Source organism: Lygodium microphyllum, chromosome 3, assembly GCF_053477565.2.
Source record: "Lygodium microphyllum isolate KBCC chromosome 3, Lygodium_microphyllum_v1.1.10, whole genome shotgun sequence".
In the NCBI taxonomy this organism is placed as follows: domain Eukaryota; kingdom Viridiplantae; phylum Streptophyta; class Polypodiopsida; order Schizaeales; family Lygodiaceae; genus Lygodium; species Lygodium microphyllum.
In genome coordinates, this window is record NC_141137.1 from 118,395,942 (window position 1) to 118,421,476 (window position 25,535).

A 25,535-nucleotide genomic window follows, 5' to 3' on the forward strand; every position below is an offset into this window, starting at 1 on the left:
AGATACATTTTGTGTAGGCACCCAAATGTCCGTATGCACAACATCAAGGATATTTCTGCTTACATCTCTGTCATGTGAAAAGGGTTGTCTTGCCTGCTTACCAAACTGACATGCTTCGCATACCTTATGAAATTCTGCAACTTTAAATGTAGGCAAACCTGTAACCAACCCTTTGGACTGCATTAATTTCAGCCTTTGTACATTTGCATGTCCAATGCGTTTGTGCCAAATTTCAATATCTGCAACAACACCTTTTCCTTTAGCATACATAGCAGTATTCATAGTAGGAATTCCAGCATCCAGAGTAAACATACGTTCAACTCTACTTCCCTTTGCTACCAACCTGCACTTGTCATTGAAGTCTTCTACAAAGCAGCCCTTTGCATTAAATCTGAATTGCAACCCTTGCTCTACCATTTGACCGACTCACACTAAGTTCTTTGTAATAGATGGCACATGTAATACATCTGAAAGAATCTTTGTCTTACCATCATGCAAGGACAAGGGAACTTTTCCAATGTGTGAAATTGGGTGGCATGAGTCATCACCCATCTGCACATAACCTGCATTCTGCAAATTCTGCATCTCTCCAAACCATTCTACATGGCTGGTCATATGATTGGATGCACCTGAATCAACATACCAAACATCAACATGTGCTCCCTTTCCTGTAACAGCATTTAGCATATGCTGCATAACAAATAGACGTTCATTTTTGTCTTCATTTTGTCGTGAAGATGATGCATAGTTTCCTTGCTGCAACTTACCACTACGAATATCATCTTTCTTAGCATAACATTAGGCTGCAATATGACCTGTTTTGCCACAGTAGTGGCACACAATACCAGAGTTGTTAGAACCTCTGTTCTGCCATCCACCTCTTCCTCTAAAGCTTCCCTTGCCTCTAAAGCTACCACGACCTCCTGAAACCTGCATATCGCCAAATTGCTGATTCAATCTATTTTGTTGGTTGTCACTACCACGTCCTGTACCATGGCCTCTTGAAGAGAACCTGCCACGTCCCCTTCCTGAACTGGAGTAGAAAGCTTGGACCTGTTCACCGCTTCTTTCAGATGTCTCACTCTGCATGTTGATCTCTTCAGTGATCATAAGGGAGACCAACTCATCGAAATCTGGAAAAGGATTTCTGACATATACGGAAGTTACAAAAGACTTCCAAGCATTTTCATTGTTAAGTCCACCCAAGGTAGACGACACCAAATCATCATCATCGGGCATTGCATCAATTGCTGCCAAGGCATTTGCAATGCTCCTTATCTTCAATGCATACTCATTGATAGACATCTTCCCTTTCTTCAATGTATTCAACTCTTGCTTGAGTTAATCTTTCGTGCCTTTGTATTCACAGAAAACATACTTTCAAGTATGGTCCAAACTGCATATGCATTCTTTGCTTTTCTAATGTGTCCCAACATATTATTGTCAATTACTGCAGACAACCAATACATGACCTTTTTGTCTTTTGCATTCCATTCCTTTCGTGCCTTTGTCTCTTCTGCAGTTGGAGGATCACTCACCTCCGGCTCCTTTTCTTCACCTGAAACGAACTCGTAGAGGCCTTTTTCAATAAGGAAGTTTGTGACACGGAACTTCCATGAAGGGTAGTTGTTCTTGTTGAGCTTCTCAATGATGGGGCTTCCACTATTCTCTGCCATTATCACAAGAATAATACCAAACAGCAAGCAAATCTTCTGCAACCCTTGACCTGTAGTGCACAGCAATACGCCAGACAGCCTTTTTCACTGTCTGCTCAACAATACATGTAATCTGCAACATGTTTGCAGATAAACCTTGTGTTTACTCAGTGGTAAATACCTTTGAATTTACAGATCTGAAATCTGTAACCTGTGCACCCACGTTCGGTCAATACAGTTGAAGTCACAGTGTACCCTGAAACTGCTGTTCGCAACCTTGCGGCTCTAAAACGGGCCCTGAAACGGCCTCAAATGCCCAAAATAACTGCGGGCAAGCCCTTTGGGCTTGTTTGCAGAATATACAGCGCTCTTCGCACACACCAAATCTCACTGCAATCTGAAATTTTTGCTCTACCCTGCTTCTAGTGCCTCCACAGGCACTATCTAAGAGAAAGAGTGGAAGGATGGGAGAGCTTCTTACCCGTGGCTTGCTTGCTCGAACCTTGCTTCTTCTCCTTTGCTTCAACCTTCGAAATCAGCCTCTCTCAGTGGTGCGGCTCTGATACCATATCAAGAATCGCGTGGTGGGGGGAGTTGCTCAAGATGATGCGCCGAACACACACAAAATGCACAAGGAGAAGCTCACTCAAGAGACAAGAAGAGAGATGGAGGCCAAAACGTTTTCTTGCTGATTTCTTCTTCTTCTTCCACACACTTTTACAATGTACACAAAGTATAGATAAGATGCAACATAAAGGAAAGTGGCCCACTAAGTCAAACAATGCATAACTGACTACACTAGTCGACTGGCGCTATAACTATGCCAACTGTAAATATGTGTAACAACCTGAATATAATAAGTAATGAGTCAGTGGCCATGTGAGAGTCATAATAACCACCGACGTGCTAAGTGTAGACGTGTGGACCCATCTAACCTGGCGGTCCATCATCAATGTCCACATGTGTTGAGCTTGTCATCTCAACAGTTTTTTCAAGGCATACAACTCATCATGAGCACTCTTTGCAATCAATATATCATCAATATAGAGTATGGAAATCATAAGGCTGGTATCATGAGCCTTCTTAGTGTATAAACACAGATCCATATCACTATAGATATATCCCTGGGAATGCACGAAAGCATCAAACTTGTTGGTCCCATTCCCTAGGTGCTTGCTTAAGGCCATAAAGGCTGGTATCATGAGCCTTCTTAGTGTATAAACACAGATCCATATCACTATAGATATATCCTTGGGAATGCACGAAAGCATCAAACTTGTGGTCCCATTCCCTAGGTGCTTGCTTAAGGCCATAGAGGCTCTTTCTCAACTTGCACACTAGATGTTCATGCCCTTTTCCTTAAAGAACTAGGTACAAAGATTAGTATTTGGACTAGATTTGAGTATTCCCCATACAAAACCTTGGTCCAAACACCATTACTAGACTGCCATGAGATGGAAACAATGGTGGGATATGATGTCAAAGCTATGGAGTGCAAAAGGATTGAGAGAAAGAAGAACACAAGAGATTAATGTGGGTATAAAATGAATGGTACCTTTAGTCTTTGTTATCTACAAAAGGTGGTGATCTTGAACATTGGTGAGAAGATCTCATCAAAGTCAATCCCCTTCTCTTGCTTAAATCCTTTGGCCACAAATCTTGCCTTGTGCTTAGGTAATGCATCATATGGTTCTCATCAAATTCAATCCCCTTCTCCTACTTAAATCCTTTAGCCACCAATCTTGCCTTGTACTTAGGCAACACATTAGATGAAGATACATTGAACTTATAGACCCACTTACACAACAATGTATGTTTGCCTAATGTAAAGAGACTAACTCTCATGTAGCATTTTTTTCCAAAGTGTCCATCTTTGACTATGTAGCCCTCTGCCACTTATGACTATCATGCCTAGTCATTACGAATTTCACACAAGCAAGAATGGAGGCGCAATAGAGAGAAATGAAGGAGAGATGGGTTATGGGGCCAGAGAACAACCCCCCCAACTGATCTTGGACTTGTTCTTCTTCCTATCTTCGCTGCCCATCGCTCCAATCTGCTCCTCCAATGGCTGCTCGGTTGTGGAGATGCAGATCTAGTATTTCTCTCTCCTCCATCTCTCTCCTTTAAGTGGTGGTTTGCATGCAAGAAATCAAGAAGAAGAGGGGCTGAAGAATGCTTGTCCGGCTGTGATCAGATTGCTTCAAGATGAAGAGGAGGTTGAGGAAAGAGATTCAGCACTAAAGAATGGTTGCTGGTCCTGCCCAAAAAAAGTATTAAAAAACCTACAACACGCAGGACACGCAGTATGCTCCAATTTTATGAAGAAATTTGCTTGTTTTTGTTGTTTCATGGTCCAAATGTTGTTCATATGCAATGAATGTTTGTTTGAATCTTGTTTGCATCATGTTTGAGGGCTGCAACTACAAAAATGCAGAACTTGTAATGATTTAGAGCCATTATTATTTTTTTAAAACCGGAAAAATGTCATTTTTCAATGGAAATTAGTGGTTTTTTCCGATTTTGAGTTGGGAAAAAGGGGTGAAAATGGGATAAAACCAGAGAAAATGTTAAGTTTCAGTCAAAATAATAAGCCAACATAAATAAATAAGAAAATACCTATTTTCTATGAATAATAAATAGTAAAAAATAGTAAAAAATCAAGAAAATTGGGATTTTCGTGCTAAAAAAATATGGAAAAATAAGATTTATATGCGTGAATGTTTGGCGAGGTTAAAGCATGAGGTCAAGCCTCATTTTGGCCTCGTCCTTTGTGTTATAGTATGTGTTTATTATTTTTTACATACAAAAATGACACAAGACAACCATTTACATCTATGCAATGTAGCAATACCTAAACGGTAAGGGCGGGGGGGGAGGGGGAGGGAGGAAGCTTGTGCGACGATCTAATTTTTGAAAAGATAAAAATTCAAATTTTCCTCTTTGTGCATAGCATTCAGGAATCGTTCCATAATTAAATATAGGCGACTAGTAGCACGGAAGATTCAGTGCTAGTCCCTAAAGCAACGTAGCACGTAACACTTAGTTAAAATTCATGAAAGGGCTGTTTTCCACACCTCACATGGCTAGTTTTTTAATCATAAAATGGTTATGCATAATCGTCATACACCTTGCATTAAGCATGTCACATGGTATCTCCTAGAATGCATTGCAATTGATAAACTTTGACCAACGCTGAGAGGGCAAAAAAGATAAGTCGTCGGTTAGACGAGCGCTTCCATTGGGGGAAAGTTTTGTGAGGCAAATCAAAATCTCCTGGAACGTTGAATTATGAAAGAGTGGAGTTTGTGCGTTATGTTTGATATGTGTTAGCGACGCATCTTGGGGCCAATCCCCGAGGTGTAGGAGAGTCGCAGTGGAGCCACGGCAGTCAGCCGAGAGGTGCTTCCCTATGTGTGTATTACGAGGCATTATGCCTATATGCTATGGGATCTCCCTCTGAGGAGAAGAGAAGGTGAACGTTGGACTACATATTGGATACAAATGCAAAAGCGTCATAAGCATTTAGTGCAAAGTGAGTTTTAGATGCTCCTGACCCGCGAGGCCGTGTGGTGGGGTTGTCTGTCGTATGCATGAGGTCCAGCTAGTGCCATAGCCAGTGCCAGCCCATTTTAGGTCCCATCATCGGTGCATCTGCCAGGAGGCGCCAACAAGTGGTGGCTCTTGAATCTAGGATTTTTTAGGGACCAAATAGTTGGTTTATGTCCTCTGACAAGGACTATCAAGTCGAAATACAAAAAACAGAATGTGCTGGGAGGGCTAGACGATGGCTGGAGATTGTAAGATGCTATTCTCCTCAAAGGAGTAGCTCGTTACACATAAGTAGCAGTGGTTCTAGTAACCTAGGTGTTACGAATAGCTCTTTGAGTGCAAGTGGAAGTCTTGGTACTTCCCTATTTCCAGTTAATCAACCCACAAGAAGTGGGGGTATAATGTTTCATACACAAACTCCTGTTGTCAATCCGGTTGTAGCCATGGCACAACCTATCGCAATTCCAGTATGTACACCGGATTTACGGCATTAGAAGCACCGTTTCCCATTTTCCATGGGTTAGCAGAAGAAGATGGAGAACTCCACATTAAGGAGTTTCAAACGCTCATGTTCAACTATCGAATCCAAGATGAAGGACACCTAATGATGTTCTTCAACATGACATTAAAAGGAAGAGTGGCAGTGTGGTATCATGGTCTAGAAGTGGGAACCATAACTAGCAGTGCCCAATTCTTTACGGCTTTCCATAGAGACTTTGCCCGTGAGAAGGGTGGACAATATTGGTTGCGTGTTTTGAACGTAACACGCCAAGAGCCAAATGAGAATGTCCAGGCATATGCCAAGAAACTAAAGCAAGTTCTTCGCAAACTTAACACTTATATTCCTATTCCAGTGGCTGCACAGTTGCAATATTTCCTACATGGATTAGATTTTAATATCCAGGTGCAGTTGAGTAGTGTTGCTTTGGCCGATATTGACACTGCCATTACACAAATAGAAGGACTAGAGTCACGCTTGCAAGCGGCTTATGCAGCAAGGATAAATTGGAATGGTAATAATTTGGCCTTGACCAATGGGAGTCAAGGGGACCCCATGTTAAATACGAGTGGCAGAGGGAGTATTATGTCGAATTTGCCTATGTTACCAGCTCCTCCTAGCATGACTATGCCTATGGCTAGTCAAGCGGCGTTGCTAAATAGTGGGTTTTCCCAAACAATGAATCCTTATGTTGTCCCAGTTGGTCAGCGACTAATTCCTAATCAAGTGGTTAGGCCCATGGGGCGACAGATTGACGATCGCGACTATGAGTCAAGTGTTTCTAATGTCCTTGGTGAAGTTAAGGACATGATGAAGCACTACACCAATATAATCTCTGAACAATATCGACAAATAGTTGTGGATGTCAATTTTCTTAAGAAGCAATAGAATTTGATAGGGAGCCGACGCCCTGAAGAGGGTGGCCCCTCGAGATTCAATTGTAAGTGGTGTGGGGGCCAACATTTCCCTAGGAATTGCTTGAATGTCAAATGTGATATTCGTAGGAAGTATGGCCACTTAGCTGCTACTTTTTGGAGTAAGATTAGTTCTCTCCAACTAGGGAGTAAACAACTAGGTCTAGTTAACCATCGCACACAAGGGAATAATCTCCAGTAAGATGATGGACCAAGGCAAATACTGCAAAGAGGAAAGGCTATTGTAGAGGAGTTACCTCATGGCATTGGAGTCAGCTTATTGAGGCTGTACGTGTCAATGATGCAGAAACTTATAATCTACAAGCCGTAGAAAGAGGTCAAAAGATTAAAGAGAGTGACAAAGGAATTGTAAAACCTGTCGAGGAAAGCCCTAAGCAAGATGCTAGGAAAAAGCGAGTCCTGAATCTTGATAAGGAAGGTGGACCGTTAAGACCTATTGGTAGTAAAGTCAATCTCGAGGAGGATAAAAGATTGCCAAGAAAGAAGGTAAAGGCTAAAAAAGAGGCACCAAAGCCGATGGAAAGACCAAAGGAGAGAATGGTTTGGCACGAGAAGAGAACTTTGGCTAATTACCACGACTTTGATCTAGCAAGTTTCCTTTGCGAAGTGAAACTAGACATGAATCTCTTGCAATTGATTAAACTTTCTCCAGGAGTATGCAAGGAATTCAAGAAAATCCTGTGTATAGGGTATATAGTAGAACTTTTGGGCATAGCTAGAGTGGGAGAAGATTGGTTCGATCATGCTGAAAAGCATTGCCCTAGGGTTCCAACATATGTGGATGGAATATTAGTGGAGCACGCTATCGTGGACACTGTATCCTCCGTCAATATTATAAGCTCAGACTTGATGGAGAGGTTAGGTTTAGGGATCCAAAAAGACGGCTCCACACTTCTTAGGATGGTTGATGATAGTCTAAGACAACCAGAAGGTTGCGTTACTAAGGACCACATTACAGTTGCGAGTGTGGAATGTTATTTGGACTTTAGGGTGATAAGGTTTGTAGGACATCCTAGCTATCGAGTTTTACTAGGTAGGCCATGGATTTTACAGACAGACTCTCAAGTCGATATACCCACTGGTCGAGTGATTCTAGGTCGAGATGCCCATCGTGTAATAGTGGATGCTTACCTTGAGTCTTCTCAGAGTGAGAGAGCTCCACTATCCTCCACTGAACTATAAACAGTAGATGATCCATCTGGTAGTGAGACGTCATTGAGTGATGGATCTAAGGAAGGGTCCACTACAGAGGATATTTATCAGATAACCTTGAATGAGCCGATAGAGCCTCATGATCCAATAAGAGACGCAAACGTTATTGAGCTAGATCTTGGTACGCTAAATGATTTGTGGCCAATTAAATTAGGGTCCATGCTCAGTTCAGAAGAAAGAGAGGATTATGTATCCTTAATTCGAGAGTTCCGCGATATCTTTGCTTCGAGCTATGACGAACTTCGGGGTATTCCTCCCAGTCTAGCTGTGCATACTATTCTTATAAAGGAAGGTACCTGCCCTGTACGTCAGAAAGTAAGGTGTATGCCTTTTGAATTAAGGGACGGATTGTATGAGGGATTACAAAAGTTATGAAAATTGGGTTTGATCTTCCTTGTTTAGCATACTGAATGGTGCTCACCAATTGTGATCAGGAAGAAGAAGAATAATCAAATCCGGCTTTGTGTAGATTTTAGAGAGTTGAATAAGTAGACTGTTAAAGATTACTACCCGTTGCCGTCTATTGGCCAAATTTTGGATCAACTAGCGGGTAGGGAAATCTATTCGTTTATGGACTACTTTGTAGGGTATAACCAAATGGCGATCATTGAGCAAGACAAGCTAAAAACAACATTTATTATAGTCTTTGGTACCTTTGCGTACCATGTGATGGCATTTGGGTTGTGTAATGCACTCGGTTCTCCTCAGAGGAGCTGAAAGTATTCATTGACAGTCTGGGGGCAGCCATCGTTTAAGGGATAGACAGTTGATCATTTTGCGGAAGTGTTTTGAGCATTGCAGACAATTTTGCATAGCTCTTAACCCACGGAAGTGCGTCTTCAGAGTCCCTTATGGGCTCTTGTTAGGCCACGTGGTCAGTTTCGTAGGGATTGCGACTGATCTTGAAAAGATCAAGGTCATAGTCGCCATGAGTCCGCCACGTACTCCAAAGGAAATGCATAGCTTTCTGCATCAATAGGGTATTATCGGAGGTTTATCAATGCCTTGGCAGAAAGAACGTTGCCACTGACAAACCTATTGTCCTTTAATTGTCAGTTTTTATGGAGTGATGCTTGCAAAGTATCTTTTGAGGATGTGAAGTAGGAGCTTGCCAAAGCACCAAAAATGGCCAAAATGTTCTATATATTTTTAGCAACAACCATGTATAGTATCAGCTTCTGTTTGGTCCAAATTTGGGAGGAAAAGTGGTACCATCCGATAGCTTTTGCTAGTCGAAAGTTGGGCATATCGAAAATTAACTACACCTATATGGAGAAGTTGTGCCTTGCGATGGTGTTTGTGACCAAGAAGTTTAGGCCCTACATTCTTCATGAGAGGGTGATTTTTTATACGAAGGCGGAAGGGCTTCTATTGTTGTTGAATAAGTTACAAGCGCTTGACCATTTAGCAAAGTGGTTAATCACTTTGCAGGAATTTAATTATGAGATTAAGAGCAAGCCGCTGAAGCTTCAGGGTATTGTAGAGTGTCTTGTGGATTTCGAAGAGCCAAAAGAGGTCATGGTTGAAGAAAGTGACATGGAAACTTTGTTCAAGATTGATACGGTGTCTATTCCCTCCTGGTATACTGCTATAACACACTATCTTTCTAAGGGAGAGACTGGAGCTACTTTATCAAATCGAAGAAGAGGAAAATTAAACAACAGGCGTTGAAATTTTCCTTGATCGCAGGCACATTATATCGGTAGGGTGTTGATGATATCTATCGCCGATGTGTGATGCTTGACGAGGTTCTTTTCATCTTGGAAGAGTGCCATGACCCCGTGTGTGGAGGGAACTTTGCTGGGCGGTTAACGGCACAGAAGGCTTTAAGAGCTGGATATTGGTGGCCATCCATCTTCTGAGATTCCTTTGAGTATGCTAAGAGATGTGATACTTGTCAAAGGCATGACAACAGAGAGAATAGGAAATGCCCACTTATGCCTATCCTTCCATTTGAGAAGTGGGACATCGATTTTGTGGGTCCTATCACCCCGTCGTCTACTACTCAGAAGAGGTATATTATAGTAGCAATTGATTACTTTACAAAGTGGTTAGAAGCACGGGCGACGAGGCAGGACAATGCAAAAGAGACTGCCAGTCTTGAGCTAATTATCTATCGTTTTGGTTTGCCAAAGGAAATAGTATCGGACTGTGGAACCCATTTTTTAAACAAAGTAATTAGAAGCCTGACTAAAGTATGGAAAATTACGCATAACAAGACGACCCCCTATAATCCTCAAGCTAATGGACAAGTCGAAAGTACCAATAAGCAGCTTGTGGGTATTCTATCCAAGATAGTCTTCGAAAAGAAGCGGGATTGGGATACAAAATTATATGTGGCAGTTTGGGTGTATAATACGACGTTTAAACGAGCCACTGGCCACACCCCATTCAAATTAGTTTATAGGGAGGAGTGTTTCTTGCCCTTAGATTCACAATCAATCATTCTATGAGTGATGAAGATGCCCTATTTGAGCGGTTTACGACTATAGCCCACTTAGATGAGCTCAAATTACAGAGTTTGTTGCACCAAGAGGTAGCTAAATGTCGGATGAAGCGGTTGCATGATTTGAAAGCGAAGAAATATACTTTTAAAAAGGGGTAGTTTGTTCTATATTACGATGTGCGTCGGGAGCTATTTCCAGGAAAGTTGGAACCTCGATGGTATAGCCCTTACAAAATAGTTCGGATAGGTAAAAATAAGTCCACAGTTCTATTATCTAATCTACAAGGAGTGGAATTTAAGAATAAGGTTAATCTTAATAAGATTAAACCTTATTATTTTTAAGTATGCTAACGCGGAAAAATGCATTGTAGGTTTATGCTGGGGCTGATTGGAGACCTACAGGAGAGCTTAAATTGGTCGATGGGGCGGTTAATCCCTTATTTGGAGCACCCATATCTCGAGCAAAGATATCATCAGGGGAGGCTTATTTGGTGGAGCAAGGGATATAAAGTGATCGAGCAAGAAGACGGTACCTTTGTGTGGGAAATTAAAGTTTTCTGCCATCACTGCTTACAAATCTTGACAAGCATCCCTGTTGAGTTTAATGAAGAAGGTGCGATGGAGCCATCAGTTCATCCTCTAAATATGTTGAACTTTGACTATCATAATTACGAATAGGGGAGTTCTTGATGGCTCACTGTGTAAACCCATTATGGACGTATACATTATACTTTGATGGAGTGTCCAAGGGCCCTAATAGAAAAGGAAGTGTTGGAGTAGTTATCCGAGATCCCCGATGTAGAGTTACAATGAAATTAGCTACTTATCTCAGGGTAGGATTTACTAACAACATGGCTGAGTATAAAGCCTTGATTATGGGATTGAATATTGCTAAAAAAGGTGGTATTAGGTTGTTGTTAATAAAAGGGGATTCCCAGTTGATCTTAAATCAACTCAATGGGACATACACAGTCCGGAATCCTCTCCTTCGTGTGTATCATCGAACTGCTATAACCCTACTTGATGAATTTGAGAGCATATCTCTTCAACTGATTCCACGTTATTGGAATCAGTTTGCGGCAGATTCGTTAGCTAATTTTGCTTATGAAGAGGACCTCTTTTTCAATTGTGGTCCTAGTCCAGACGTCGTTATTGATAATGAGACAAGACTTGGTCGCTTGTGGGGAATGTTATCAGACCACGCGTTATATGGCAGTCGATGGTTGATATGGGTAATGCAAAGAGTAGTCAAGACCCATCTACCGTTGTTATCTTGGACCCATAGGTTGATCATCAGATGACATGTTATGCATATGCCTCTTGCTACATATGCAGGAGGTATGGGCCATAATTTGATACATTTAGCTTAGGGATGCGAGCCCTATTTTTCTCCTTGGAAGGGAGCATATTATTGTATATCTGTACTATTTCGGGGAGGGATGTGTAAGTGCTTTTTTGTCTGATTTCATTAGGCCAAGAGGGCCAGTAGCTTTAAGTAGTTAATGTTTGATTTCTTTAGGCCAAGAGGGCCAGTTGTTTTCGGGTTTTAATAATCTATCTCTTTAGGCCAAGAGGGCCAGTTAGTTTGTAGTGAAATGTGCTATTTCTTTAGGCCAAGAGGGCCTTATCTCTGTTTGGTGCAGGTACGTTTAATGCTTTGTTGTTTTAGTGATTGCACCATACAGGTTGACAAAGTCACTGGAGGGAGCCTTTGCTGCAAAGAAGCTTCTTGTGGCCATTCCAGGTGGTTTCATCCCCTTTTCGAGTTTTTTCCTTAAGCAATTAATGATATATGTGCGGGTGCGGGTTTTCTTTCTTGTTGAGGACCGGCAATCAAGGCATGAAGTCCCAGGTTTAGGTTAGGTATGTTTGAGGGAGGTCTGAGTAGTTGTTGGCTTCTGTAAAGACATTGGCAGGCATTGAAAGACCTGTTTTAGAAGGCAGTTCTAGTGACCATGTTTTGCTGACCGGCTAGGCGGCCGTTCTAGGAGTTCCTGTTAGTTGTGAGGCAATTAGAGAAGCCTATTAAAATAATGATGGAAAGTGACAAAACCCTAAAGATATGAAAGACAATATATGAATATACGAAGGTGTGTAAAAAGCGGTTTTAATCCATATAAAAGTAAAAAAGAAAAGAAAAATTTATAGTGCAGTGTTTATCACCTTGCAAAGGCTTGGTAGGTTCCTGGGGACGAGTTAGACCCGGGGTCGATGCCTTGCCCTTCCTTGGGGTGACATCTTGCCAAAAAAAAAAAGAATAAAAGAAGGTTGGAGCGAAAATAAAAGTGAGCGTTAGAAAATGATTAAGTGTCACCTTGCGAGGGCTTGGTAGGTTTTTGTGTACCGATACAGGACCTGAGGCCGATGCCCTGTTCTCCTTGGGTCACTACGCTCACCTCCCTCCTTTTGACATGCCCGAGTATGGAAAAATAAAAGCCTAGAAGAAGAAATGTACTAAAAGAAAATATTTCATGATCAAGCTATAGGAGTCCTCGCCTAGTGGGAGCTCCTGGTTGAGTTGTCCTTAGTCAGGAAGGTAGGCTAGACCACCACTTAGGGCGACCTCTTTGCTTGTTCTTTTTAGCTTGGCTGTGTTGAAGCAGTTGGTTAGCGACTAGCTTGGGTTTTCTGCCAGACTATGCTAGACCTACTCCTCGTGGATTTCATGCCTTGGTTTTGTCAGGGGGTAGGGTATGAGCTGTGATGTGTTGTGTTGTGTATTTTTTGTATCAGCTTGATGCTCCTTTTTGTTGTTTATGTGTAGATCTATTCGTGGGATTCGATGGGCTGAGTTGCCCTATCCCGTGGTCGCCAATGACAAATGATTTTTGATGCCGAGAAGTGCTTAAAAATAGCCAAAAATTACGAATTTTAGGGAAAAAATAGATTTTGTTGAAGGCGGCGGTGGCAATTAGTACGATTTTAAGCGGCAATGCTTGGAAAGTGCTTAAAAGAGCCAATGGACAGCGGTCGGAGAATTTTCATAATTTTTTGGCATGATAGACTAGACCCTGGGAGATGCCCGGTAGTGGAAGACTTCAAGACGGATGCCCAGGATTTTTTAGACCACGATTCGGGTACCGAACGTGGGAGAGGGAGTGCCCGGAAGGCCAAAGGCCAAAATGCCAAGTGGGAAAGGACTTTAGGAGAGCCCAAAGGGTGTGACCCTTTGGGGCTCCCCAAATAAAAAAACGTGGGGGGGGGGGGGGGGGGTTTCGTTTTTTTTCACGCAGGCAAGAATGGATGTGCCATGGAGAGAAATGGAGGAGAGATGGGTTATTGGGCCAGAGAACAACCCCCCCAATTGATCTTGGGCCTGTTCTTCTTCCTATCTTCGCTCTCCATCGCTCCAATCTACTCCTCCAATGGCTGTCCGGTTATGAAGATGCAGATCTAGTATTTCTCTCTCCTCCATCTCTCTCCTCTAAGTGGTGGTTTGCATGCAAGAAATCAAGAAGAAGAGGGGTTGAAGGATGCTTGTCCGACTGTGATCGGATTCCTTCAAGATGAAGAGGAGGCTGAGGAAAGAGGTTCAGCATTGAAGAATGGTTGCTAGTCGGTCTGTGGGCTACCCAGAAAAATTATTAAAAAACCCGCAACATGCAAGACACGCGGCATGCTCCAATTTTATGAAGAAATTTGCTTGTTTTTGTTGTTTCATGGTCCAAATGTTGTTTATATGCAATGAATGTTTGTTTGAATCTTGTTTGCATCATGTTTGAGGGCTGCAACTACAAAAATGTAGAGCCCGTAATGATTTAGAGCCGTTATTACTTTTTTAAAACCCGCAAAATGTCATTTTTCAATGGAAATTAGTGATTTTTTTTTATTTTGAGTTGTGAAAAAGGGGTGAAAATGGGATAAAACCAAAGAAAATATTAAGTTTCAATGAAAATAATAAGCCAACATAAATAAATCAGAAAATACATATTCTTCATGAATAATAAATAAAAAATAGCAAAAAATAAAGAAAATTAAGGTTTTCGTGCTCAAAAAATATGGAAAAATAAGATTTATGTGCGTGAATGTTTGGTGAGGTTAAAGCATGAGTTCAAGCCTCATTTTGTCCTCGTCCTTTGTGTTATAGTATGTGTTTATTATTTTTTACATACAAAAATGACACAAGATAACCATTTACACCTATGCAATGTAGCAACACCTAAACGGTAAGAGGGGGGGGGGGGGGGGAAGGAGGAAGCTTGTGCGACGATCTAATTGCTGAAAAGATACAAATTTTGATTTTCCTCTTTGTGCATAGCATTTAGGGATCATTCCATAATTAAATATAGGCGACTAGTAGCATCAAAGATTCGGTGCTAGTCTCTAAAGCAGCGTAGCACGTAACACTTAGTTAAAATTCATGAAAGGGTTGTTTTCCACACCTCACATGGCTCGTTTTTTAATCATAAAATGGTTGTGCACAATCGTCATATATCTTGCATCAAGCATGTCACATGGTATCTCCTAGAATGCATTACAATTGATTGATAAACTTTGACCAACGCTGAGAGGGCAGAAAACCTAAGTCATCGGTTAGATGAGCACTTCCGTTGGGGGAAAGTTTTGTGAGGCAAATCAAAATCTCCTAGAACGTTGAATTATGAAAGAGTGGAGTTTGTGCGTTATGTTTTATATGTGTTAGCGATGCATCTTGGGGCCAATCCTCAAGGTATAGGAGAGTCGCAGTGGAGCCGCAACAGTCAGCCGAGAGGTGCTTCCCTATGTATGTATTACGAGGCATTATGCCTATATGCTATGGGATCTCCCTCTGAGGAGAAGGAAAGGTGAACGTTGGACTACATATTGGATAGAAATGCAAAATCGTCATAAGCATTTAGTGCAAAGTGAGTTTTAGACTCTCTTGGCTTGCAAGGCCATGTGGTGGGATTGTCTGTCGTATGCATGAGGTCTGGCTAGTGCCATACCCAATGCTGGCCCATTTTAGGTCCCATCACTATGGGATCATACAATAAATATTAAAGAAAATATTAGAATAATAAGATGCTTTTAGATTTATTTATTTATAAATTTCTATTATTTATTTATCATATGATCAATGACTTATCGCATGAGGTGTATGTGTGATACTAGTCGCATTTTGATTAGTAGATAGACGGAAGAATACTAATGTGCTTTGTGATATGTTGAGCAAAGTATTTTATCATGTTGTAGACTTAGTTCTTTTGTGTAGAAGAAGAAGAAGAAGATTTCAGCCCTATCTCTCTATGTGCTCAAGTTTCCATTGCTTTTGTGTGTGTCTCTTCACGTCTCTTCCCTCTTATCTGTTTTCAACACACCCTTACTCCTAGTACTTATAGGTGACACAAGTGTAGCCTAACAAACTTGTATAAGCCACTCATCCAACTTGGATCCACACATGTGCATCTCATTCTCATACCCATTTGACCCATCCACAACTTTAGATAATGCCTTGGTATTCTTCATCAACTAGGTCACTCCACCTTGCACATAGGCACATCAACCCTTTGGCCCATTCAATTATGCAATCTAACTATCCACACATTTCTTTAGACACACATCTAGACACAAGAGCGTGGTGTTTAATTTTCAATGATGCAAAATGCTTAGTAGATATACAAAGTAATTGATATTTTAATCAAAAATGAGAATTTTTTTTTTAAAAAGTTTCTTCAAAGATATTTTGGGGATTTTTTATATCATAGCTTTTAGTAAAAAAGTAAACTTGTTGGTCAAATTTCTTGTTTTTTGGAGATGTTTTTAAAGGTACTCTCTCATGGCACTAGTATGACCTCTTCCTTGTGATTATACAACCGTCATTCACACATAGAACTACTTACATCTCTCTTGCTCACAATCACTCATCCATAACTATTCTATGCAATCTATCTACGTTTTTCTATCTATCCTCTCTCACTACACTAAGCTACCTTCTTCCCCTTGATATCTTTGTGTGCCTCTCGATGCCTCTCTACTCTATTTTCTGAGACAACCAAGCCTAGCTCTCCATTTCTATTCATATCTCTATGCATCCATTCCAACCTATCTCTATATAGATACCAAGCCTATTATTTTCATTAGTGTCTCTACATGTGCCTCTCTAATTTATCACTGTAAACTCAATAGCCCTATTCCTATTAACATGTAAGTGTGTCATTTGGCTTCTTTGTAGTCTAACTCTCTAAATACTAAACCTCATATTCTCATTATTATCTTTATATAATCAATTCATATACCTACAATTGGGGAACAAGCAATAAGTAAAATGCATATAAGGAAAGAAGGAGTTGCATATTATGGTAGAGACCAAATATGTCCCATTGTTTAAAAGGACTTAATGTACTAGTGAAAACCCTTAGGTTCTATAGAGTTATATATAGATGGGATTGGAGCATGTGGACTTGTGGGTTGATGGAGGAATCTACCCAAGTGATCCCCTAACCAATAAACCTCCAACTTTCTTAGGAATTACAAAATTTTTAAAGTATGTGTGTGAGAGTAATAATAGGCTACTTGGTTATACTAAGTGGCTCAATGATTAGATATTCAAAGTGTTTACAACTTGCCAGCAACCATAAAAAATTATCATGATATGATCATTACACATAAACTTCGTATACAACAATGCATATGATAAGTGGTGTAGTTGAATAAGACTATAATTCAACAAAACAATTAGATTTTCACAATACAAGATACTATCCATGACATTGATATTTCATATAAGGAGGCAAAGGCACAATTGGATAACATCAGAAAGACCAACAACAAGCTAATGTATGAGTGCAAATGAAGGAAGAAGCCAATCAATGAATTAATTATGAATAACGGCTAGTGGGAACAACATATTAAAACATTTAAGGAAGCTTAGAATGAAAACTTAGGCGAGGGTGAGATTGGATGATCTATTAGAAGATTGCTAAAGGTGAGTACATTGAAAAATACTTTGAGCAATCCAAAGTTCAAGGTTGTGAAGGAGAAGGTGATTGAGTCCATATTAAAAGATATGTCAAACAAGTTCTTACTTGTGGGGATGCACAATCCATTTGTTGTAGGGCCAATATTAGTACAATGACTTATTAAGAAATATTCAAGGATATGGAGATTGGTTTTGGTCATATGCTGAAGAGAAATAGAATCATGCCTCTTCTTAGACCTTCAAAGTTAATAAAGGCTTGATGGCAACTTAATATAAAGGATTTTGAGCTGATAGAAGATCCATGCATGCTCAAGGTGTGGAAACATTAAAGGTTGGGACAAAAAATGTATATGAGGTGAAGTTCATAGAACTCAAAAATTATTATTTAGATCTATACAAGGTCCAAATGGCAATTGTAATGGGAGTTCATGCTCAACTGCCAAGACCCTTTCAAGCGAGCACAAATGGCTATCTCTCACCTAGTTGATGGGCCTTTGATCCTATAGGGGTGTAGTGAGCTTACCTTGATGCTCAAATGAGTAGCCTCCTCCCTCAAGCAATTTGGTAGCTCCATGATTCTAGATGCGAGCTCAAGCTACCTCAAGCCTGCACCTTCAAGCTCCATCCTCCATAGCTGCACGCAAGAGAAGAGAAGAGAAGAGAAGAGATGATGGAGAGCTCCTTCTCCTTGATCCCTCACCCTCACACACTCACTCTCCCTCTCTTAAGTACACACAAGCAAGCAAGAAGGAGATAAGAAGAGATCACGTTTGCCACACGCCAAAGAATGAGCTTCTTCATTTACTTTTTGCCGGCTATGGCCTAGGCTCTCTTTCTTATTGTTCTTCTATCTTCCTAGCTTCCTTTCTATTGCTTGTCTACCCTTACAATTTGCACAGGAGGGAGGCTAGCGCTCTTTTACAAGGATTTTGGCTGCACCTTTACATTCAAAGGTGCACCTTCTCTTTTTTAGCACTTTTTGGGCTTTGATAGCTGTGCCTTAGACTTCTTGTGGCCATGCCTGTGCTTTTGGATTCTTCCAGGTCTGATTTTCTTTTGGACCGCCTCTTTTAGCTTGCACTTTTTCACTTTTTTCACTTTTTCTTGTGCTGAGGTTAACATTACCCCCTCCTAGCCAACGAGTGCTAGTCCCATGGCATTGATGGTGGGTAGTAATTGGAAGGTGGGGTGGGTGTAGTTAGATGGCTTTTTGAGTTTGTATACAAGCCCTTGCTGAGGATGATGTTGGATGACTTTGTCCTTGAAATTGGAGATGGTGTTGGATAGATCCCTCATCGTGCTCTTCAAGGTCGAGAATGGTTGGTGAGTTGATAATGATGGGGCCTCACGGGGATTAGTTGTTGGAGAGAAGCTAATCAAGATGTTGAGGTGGTGGAGGCCGAGAATGGTTGGAGTGGATGACAGTGCCTTTGAAGTTGGTGGTTTGCAGCCTTTGTTTGTACTTGAAAAGAAAAGAAGTGCGCTTCCTAGGGGGGTTTTTACCTTACCGTGTGGTGCATTGTGCTAATGCTAGTGGAGCTGGAGTTCGGTTGAACCTGCGGTGTTGTCCCACACTTGAGGACCGAGTTCATGCATAAGGGAGGTGCGGTGGATGTGGCTTAGGGAGACAGGTCTCTAACCATAGGTGAGTGTGACCTCCCTATGTGTGCCTTGCCCTTGATGTGCCCTAAGCGTGATGTGGGGAATCAAAATGGGCTAGGGGGTTAGGGACGGAGCCGATTGACCGAAGCCATTGGATGTTCTTAACTTGAGGTTTTTTAGGTGCAGTGACTATGGCTTACATGCACTACATTTCCCCTGTGATTTCTTCGACTGAGCTCTTATTATTTTTATTTTCTTTTTTGTTTTCTTTTTCTTTTTTTGTCTTGTCCTTTCTTTTCTTTACTTTTCTCTTTTTTTGTTGGTTAATAATAATTAGACGAAGATCTAGTCCTTGTCATTAGAGATATGAGAGGAAGAAGTTAGAGGCTTAATGGATTTTCTAAGAAATTGTCTACTTTGGATGTAACCTTTTAGGCTTATTCGAGCATTAAGAGGAGTGGTGGATAGGAAGGGATGGTCGTAGTAGTGAAATGACTATCGCTCATATCCTCTAAGAAGGCTATACAAAAAGAAGGTAGGAGGGCAACTCACTTCATTAGCCTAGCTATTGCTGCACAGCTATCTATGCTGGCATTGAGATAAAAAAAGAGTAGTGAAAGGTGGTGTTCCTGTGGCATAGGCTTTTGTCTAAGTAGTACCCTAAGCAATCTCAGATAATTAAAAGTAGTAACAAAAGTAAGATCTAGGAAAAAAGTGAACTTGTTGAGAAAGTGGGCAATTGAGTCCCATAGATATGTTTCAGAGAAGGTCACAGTGCCCTCCTAGGGCGCCCTCAAGACTGGTGGCATTTACATTATATATATTTAGAAAATCATATTTGCCATGGACGTCAGTAGGGTTGAAATCCACCCTAGCCTCCTTGGATATGGCATATGTGAGGGGTCATTTCTCTCGAAGGGTAGTGTGTTGCAAAATGACATCCAGGAGTCCATGTTGCCATCCTAGATTCTCCTTCGCCACTTTGGTTGGGACTCGTAGCCTTGAACTGTTTGGGGCACCTCCATGACTTTGTCCTCCCAATATTTGGGTGTCTTCATTTTCCATCATGTTGGATTCTTCTCCCTCTCCTGGTGCCACCTATTGCCGAGCCTTTTTCCCACGCTTATTACCTCCTCCACCACTTTGGTCGATAGCACTTTGCATAAGGTGGAGGGGAATTCGAAGGTGAAGTCAAAGGGTTGGTGGCCATTCACTTTTTGCTCCCACACTATGAGCTCCACATTCCAATCCACTGGGAAGCAATTCGCTTGTGGTGGAATGGGTGCTTTAGGGGCTATTGTTGGTTGGGCTTTTAATCTTCTCCTTGCTTGCTCCAACATCCTTGCCCTTTTCCTCTTGAGTTCTACTTTTCTCTTGGTAGTGGTGTCCACCTCTTACTGTATTTTCAGTTGTGGAGAGGAAGGTTGCGGTCCTAGTTCCTCTTTAAACTCCAGCTTTGGCTTCTAGAAGTGGCATCTTCCTTTTAGCTTCACTTCTAGGCTCTTGTGGTTCTCCTTCCTTGAAGCTTAGTAGTTCTGCCTCTTCGGCCATTAGCCCTACCCTTAGCAAGTAATCACTTTGCTCTTCTTGGCTTAGGCTAGTCCCTTCTTCTTGCGGGCAGTTGAACACAGAGCCCATACCTTATTGGTCTACGACAATCTCTAGGTTTTTGTTTAGTGATTCAATGGCCTCCTCCTCCTGTGACATTGTGACATCCATGATGGTGTTGAGGAAGGGACATTGTTGGGCTTCTAGTATTGTTGCGTGGCCTCTGCTCTGCTCTCTACTATCATTCTATCTCCTTTTGCAAGGGCTAGGTGGCTCGCTAGGGCTTTTATGTGTCCTTTGCTCGTGCCTGTCCATTCGTCTGCTCTTCTTTTCATCTCTTTCAAGCTTTCGTTATGTCTCTAGGCCAAGGACCTTGTTCTATGCTCTTGCTCTTCGATTTCTCATTCTAGTCTTTTCTGCTCTTCTAGCTCAATTTCCACTATTTTCCTTAGCTGGTGGTCCATGGTTTCCTTGTACCCTTGGGCTCTCTCTTCTTCTTTGACTGCAAGCTCCTCCATGGCGTCTTCGACCCTCTTCATCTATCCTTGCAGCTCTTCTTGTTGTAGGATCAAGAGTTTGTACTCCCTTTTGAAGCCCCATTAGCTCTTGACTTTCATCTTTCAACTTTCATTGCCAGCTGCCTTCTTGTTCTTTAGCCTTGAGCTCTACTTTAAGTTCACTTATTTCTTTCTAGTAGCTTGCCACTTGGCATGTTTTCTTTAGCTAGAAGGTTGGGATGGCTTCCTTGTTAGAATATCAAGCTCCCATTACTCTCCTGTCAGTATGTATGACCGACATTAGCTGTGTCCAGCTGTATCAGCAAGTGTGGGACATTAAATAAGTTGGTGGTCTTAGACCCAGTGTGAATGGTCCTACGGACCTTAGTACTATTGTATACACTTATTAGTAGTTTATAAAATAATGGAAGATGATGAACGACCTGAAGGTCAGGTTGTTGCTCCATTACATTGTCTCTCTCCCTCTCTCTTCCAACATGGTATCAGAGCCATCATGGATGGGCTCTCGAAGACACGAAGCTGTGAGAAAGACCTGCAACCTAAAGACTTAGGGTAGTGGTTGAAGAGAAGCAGGCTGTAAGTGTGCAGGTTGTCATTGTATCTGTGAAGGTATGCATTTTTGATCAGATGGAGTCTATGCTTCATGTTAGTGTTTGAGGCTTCTGTGGGAGCTTTGGGGAGCACCCTTGAGCATATTTGAGTGCTCATCATCATTATTACCATCAACAGCAGCTGCTAGAATTAGATCTACAGGCTGCGTGAATTGCGCCTGTTTATGTTGCTGCCCTCATGGTTTGCAAATCATCAACTCCATCATCCATGACTGACACACAGCTTGTCTATGCCCTCTGGAAGGTCATTGAAGTCCTGGATGTGTTAGTACTTGATCATGAGCTCATCTATGAGCTGTAACAGTTGACCACAGGTCTGAAAATAGTGAAGAACTGCTGTAATCAGTGAGTATACATCATACACTTGACTCTATTCAAGAGCCTTGAACTCCTTGACATGCTCAGGAGAACTTGTTGAAGCATATACATAATCTGGGAAGCATATGCACTGTCTGACATGGTTGTGGACTGAAATTTTTGACTGAAATGCTCAGTTCTGGGAAGCCAATGACAGGCTGAAAACTGTCAATATTATATACTCATTGGCCTTGAAGAAGTACATGCCTTCTGTTACTTACAAGGAGTTGTATGGTACGGGATATGATTGTTGAATGCTATGAGCATTGAAGGCTCTTAAAAACTAAAATCTGAATCTAGAAACAAATGTATTCATAGGGTATTGGCTGGTCATAAACAGTGAATGCATTATATGACATTGCCTCTTACAGATAGAGTGTCTGCGGATGCTTGTTTGGTCATGTATTGACCTGTACACACAGTGGCATGTGTATGAAGTGGCTTGAGGATCTCTTGGGCTTAAATACATCCTGGTTTGATAGTTTATTGGCTGTATACAATCTGTGAGTAGATTTATGTCACTTGTACTTGCTGGATATGCACTGTTTTGTGCCCGTATGACTATGTCTAGTTGCCTACATATACTAGCAAATGTCTGGGAAATTTTGGAGCATGTATGACATGTTTTAAAGTGGTTTTTGACAGTAAATTCACTACTAAAAAATTATAGGTTTTAGACTGTGTATTCTCTTTACTGCAATAAGCTTGCATGACACAGAGTTACAACACCTGCAAAGTCTATGTATTGAGTGATGTACTTATAGGTTATACCACATGTTTGTGGATGTTTTTGAGGTTGTAAAGGGCTGAAATACCCTGGTTTTTTGCAGAGAATAGTTGCAAAAAACTGTCATAAACAGTCAAGGACTGAGGTTGGTCAGAGTGACTTGTTGGCTTGCAGGAAGTTAGGCAGTGACTAAATAGTGTCTGGTACAACATGGCAAATGCAGAAAGGACTGACAACATAACACAGATAGTGGGGGAAAAGCTTGACAGTAACAATTATGCCATATGGAAGTTCCGCATGGAGAACTTCTTAATAGGGAAAGGCTATTGGGAGTTGGTGACTGGAGCGGAAGCTGAACCTGAGCTCCCAGATCGACCTACAGCTGATCAGAGACGATTACACCGAGCTTGGACAGAAAGAGCTCGTAGAGTCTTGCACTGGCTCTCTTTATGTATCTCAGATGCCATGGTAATGCAGATAATGAACTGCAGCTCTTCTAAGGATTCATGGGACATTTTGCTCAAGTATTATGGCACAACCACAAGTGCCAAGAAGATACAGTTGAAGCAGAAGTTCAACAACATGGAGAGGAAGAGCAAATCTATACAGGATTATGTCACGGAGGTTAAGACCATTGCGGATCAGTTGGCATCAATTGGTTCATAGGTTGAAGATGAAGACGTGGTTGCTGTGACCTTGAATGGCTTGGGGCCTGAGTATAAGTCTTTTGACACTTCTGTGTCTGTGCGGGCTAAAATGCCTGATTTCAATGAGCTGGTTGCATTGCTTATCCATGAAGAGGTTAAGCTTGGTTTGGCTGCAGGATCTAGCAGTTCTAAAACAAGGATGCAGTTTTCTATTCCAATCAACGTGGCCGTGGAAACCGTGGTAGAGGCTATGGATTTGGTAGAGGAGGCCAGCCAAATGCATCCTATGGCAATAACAATTAGCAGATATCGAATGCAAGAGGTGGTGGAAACTTTAGAGGCAGGGGGAGATCTAGACCTAGAGGTAGAGGCTCCTGGCAACAGCAACGTCCATCTGACAATCCGAACAAGGATAAGGATTGTCATTATTGCGAAAAGTATAGGCATATTGCCAAGGACTGCTGGAAGAAGTAGGGCAATCAGAAAGGCAAACAATATGGGCATTTGCTACATCTAGTTAGGCAGATGATACTTCAGGAGATAGATTGTTTGCCATGCAGTATGTAAAAGACAGAGTTGTTGAAAAATCCACTGATGATGTAGTTTGGTATATTGATTCATGGGCATTGAACCATACGACTCCTCATGGTGATTGGTTCACTGATATGGTGGCTGAAAAAAATGGCTACGTCTATACAGGTGATGACACGCAGCATAGCATTGAGCATAAAGGAAAAGTGCCTCTTGTGGTTCATGATGGCAAAAAGAAAAATTTGCATGATGTATTGCATGTTCCTTCGATTACGAAGAATCTACTGTCTGTTGGTCAGATGACGGAGTATAACTTGCAGGTTAGATTCAACAAGCATGGTTGCTTTATTGAAGACTTTGATAATGGATGCAAGTTAATAGCTCGTGGTCACAGGAATGGCAGAATGTTTACTCTTGATGCTACCTTGCCAGAGCTGAATTCAGCCATGTTTGCCCATGGTTGTGGCACTATCAGAGACTTGGAAATTTGGCACAAGAGAGTGGGGCATGTAAATTTGCAAAGGCTGCAAATAATGCAGAAAAAATAGCTTGTTACAGGTTTACCCAAGTTCCAATATTCAGATATTGGTCATGTATCTGATGCTTGCCAGTTTGGTAAGCAGTCAAGGTTGCCATTTGTCAGGCATGTAAGACAGAGTACACGTCCATTGCAGTTAGTGCACTCTAATGTTTGGGGGCCAGCCCATAATGCATCCATGGGAGGCTCAAAGTATTATGTTACATTCATTGATGATTACAGTCGCTATACTTGGGGTTTACATTTTGAAGACAAAGGATGAGGTGTTTGCTGTTTTTCAGTAGTTTAAAAAGTAGGTTGAAAAGGAATTTGACTGTTATATCTCTTGCTTGAGGTCAGATAGCGGTGGGGAGTATGTGTCAAATGAGTTTGACAACTTTCTGGTTGAAAATGGCATATGTAGGCAGCTTACCTGCAGCTACACTCCTCAGTAAAATGGGGTAGCTGAAAGGAAGAATAGAGTCTTGATGGAAGCTGCTCGTGCCATGATGAATGAGAAGAAGATGCCACTCTATTATTGGGGTGAGGCTGTTATGATAGCCATGTATATCTTGAATCAGACTCACATTGCAGGTATTCATGAGATGACACCGTTTGAGAAGCTGTATGGATATAAGCCGGATGTAAGTCACATGAAAGTCTTTAGCTGTCTTGCTTATGTGCATATTCCAGATGAACAAAGGAAGAAGCTGGATCCAAAAGCGCATAAGTGTGTCTTTATTGGATATTCGCAAGAGAAGAAGGCATACAAATGCTATGATCCCTCTACCAGGGAGACCTTGGTGAGCAGGGATGTTATTTTTGATGAGATGGATTCTTGGTATGTATCACCGGCAACAGTGCCATCGGATATGCCTTCCACTCATGTATCTAGAGTTGATATGCAGCAGAGCACTGCTATGACAGGACCTAGTAGTCAGACAGTATTCCCATGGACAGGGAGATTGAGGAGCTCACCGTCCACTGACACCAGTATGTCAGTAAGGGGGAGACATGATGTCATGGACAACAAAGGAAAAGAGAAAGTTACTGAGGATGCATATGGTATGATGACACATGGTAGAATGACATCTGGATATGAGTCTATTGACACTTTAGACAGTGAACTTGGTATTCCAACTGTCTATATGCCTGGCGCAAGGCAGAGTAGGTACATTCCGCCTCATGAGAGAGGGGAATCGAGTAGTGCACCATAGCTTAGACGCTCACAGAGGGTTAGATACCCTGTTGACATGTTGACATATAGTGGTTATACTACA